This window comes from Salvelinus alpinus, chromosome 15, assembly GCF_045679555.1.
Source record: "Salvelinus alpinus chromosome 15, SLU_Salpinus.1, whole genome shotgun sequence".
Lineage (NCBI taxonomy): Eukaryota > Metazoa > Chordata > Actinopteri > Salmoniformes > Salmonidae > Salvelinus > Salvelinus alpinus.
This window is the reverse complement of record NC_092100.1, coordinates 26,995,549-26,997,873: the sequence shown is the minus strand read 5'-3', so window position 1 is coordinate 26,997,873 and position 2,325 is coordinate 26,995,549. Positions and strand designations below refer to the sequence as shown.

Here is a 2,325-nt window from a genome sequence, read left to right as displayed (position 1 = left end):
AAGGTCGGTGGGGAGGAAGAGACAGAGCCTTCTGTTTACTGAATACCTCACCCAACTCGTGATATGTTTCTGGAACCAGGGACAAATCAGGAGGAGCAGAGTCACTGACCTGACTGGAAACAGCAGGAGAACAGGCAGTCCTAAGGCAGTTAGCATGACACTCAATGCTCCAACTAGTTACCTTCCCTGTCACCCAATCAAACGAGGGATTGTGTTCCTTCAGCCAGGAGTAACCAAGAACCAGAGGAACATGGGGCGAGGACAAAATGAAGAAAGAGATAAACTCTGAATGATTTCCCGACACCAACATCTTAACCGGTTCAGTCCTCATAGTGATCCGTGCCAGACTACTGCCGTTCAGAGTGGTTGCTTCAATGGCTTCCGGCAATTGCTCCTTGGAAAGCCCCAGCTGTTCCACCAAGTCGGCATCCATAAAGTTGCCATCGGCACCTGAATCGATAAAAGCGTTCAGGTCAAAACTCTGATCCTTATTCATAAGGGTCGCAGGAAAACGGGGTCTGACAAGATCCTTGAGAGATTGAAACTGGCTCGCTAAAATTCCTCCCAAATTTAGCGAGCCGGGCAGTTTAACGGGCGCTGTGGACAAGCGGAGTTGTAATGTCCCGATCTACCACAGTAGAAAGAGCTATTGGTCTCACGTCTACTTTGGCGCTCCTCCTTAGTTAGCCCGTGTCGCCCCACTTGCATTGGTTCAGAATCTGGTGGCAAGACTCCTCCACTAATCCCTTGTGGAGAATAACGATCAATACGTCCTGGTTCACCTCCTGAACCGAATGGTAACCGAGTTACAGATTGATTGGATAGACCCCACTGCTTCTCCCTCCTTCTCTCTCGGACTCTATTATCAACCCGAATAGATAAAGCGACCAAGCTGTCTAAGTCACTAGGCTCTGGATAAGAAATCAGCTCATCCTTAAGTTCATCTGACAACCCCTTGTAAAAAACCGCTTGTAGTGACTCCTCATTCCAACCACTCTCCACAGCCAATGTCCTGAACTCAATCATAAAATCTGCCACACTGCGATCTCCTTGGCGAAGAGAGAACAAACGTTTAGCTGCGTCCTTACCTCGGACTGGATGATCAAAAAGCTTCCTCATCTCTCCCGTGAACTCCTGATATGAAGCCGTGCAGGTTCCCTGTCGTTCCCAAACGGCTGAAGCCCATTCCAGAGCTCTTCAACGCAACAGTTCAATAACAAAGGCTATCCTAGCCTTGTCAGTGGCGTAAGAATGGGGCTGTAGATCAAACACTAACCCACACTGCATAAGAAACGAACGGCATTTTCCCAAATCCCCTTCATATTTATCAGGCGTCGGTACCTTGGGTTCACGAAATGGAACCGCTTCAGACACGGCAGGTGAGATGGGTGAAACCGGTAGTGAATGAATCACCTGCAAACTGAGCTGATCCTGGACTTGTGTCAAGCTAGCAGATAAATTCTGGATCGAACTCGCTATCTCCTGTAGCGCCGTATTGTGTTGTCCCAATTTCTTCTCCTGCAGGGTAATGGCATGGCAAACGGAGTCCAGGTCCGCTGGGTTCATTACTGGCCGGATCGTTCTGTCACGATCTTTCAAGATCGAACCCAGAAGCAGACCAGGACAAGGAGCGTAGGAAGAAGGTGAGTATTTATTTACAGTGAAATGTGAAAAGGTAGATATATCCAGATGGCGTAACGGGCAGCGGTGGTGAGTAGATGAGAGGAAATAGGTGAATCCAATGTAGTAGCAGAATCCTCTGTCAACCAGGCGGGAATGGAGTGAATGATCCAGGTGAGTAACTGAAGACAAAACAAACGGAGGTAAGTTCAAGGCAAGCAATACGTAAATGAAAACAACAAAACAAATTCTATCCAACTGGAGTCTGGTACTCAGGCACAACATACTATTCATGGCTAACGATCCGGCAGGGAATGGAAGTCAGGTCAGAGCTTTTGAAGGGTAGAGATGATGATCAGGACAGGTGTGCAGATTACTGACGGGAAACAGGTGCGGGTGAAACCAATCTCCCAATGAGCTAATTCGCCCGGCAACCAGACAGGGTGCGTTCCAGGACACCTGAAACACACTCCAGGACAGACACACAGGCAAACCCAGACTCAGGAAGCGGGATTCGTGACACTCCCCCTTTTTCCTCCAAACATAACGATGGTCATTATAGCCAAACAGTTCTATTTTTGTTGCATCAGACCAGAGGACATTTCTCCAAAAAGTACGATCTTTGTCCCCATGTGCAGTTCCAAACCGTAGTCTGGCTTTTTTATTACGGTTTTGGAGCAGTGGCTTCTTCATTGCAGTGCAGCC

General features: G+C 48.2%; 1 long non-coding RNA gene across 1 annotated transcript; it reads right to left on the bottom strand.

The window, feature by feature from the left end:
* Positions 1-1,633: 1,633 nt before the first annotated feature.
* Positions 1,634-2,032, bottom strand: LOC139539844 (uncharacterized). The gene is made up of 2 exons (XR_011668021.1): positions 1,908-2,032; positions 1,634-1,802 (listed from the first exon to the last, which is right to left on the bottom strand). It is a non-coding gene; the product is annotated as an uncharacterized lncRNA (long non-coding RNA).
* Between the last annotated feature and the right edge of the window lie 293 nt (positions 2,033-2,325).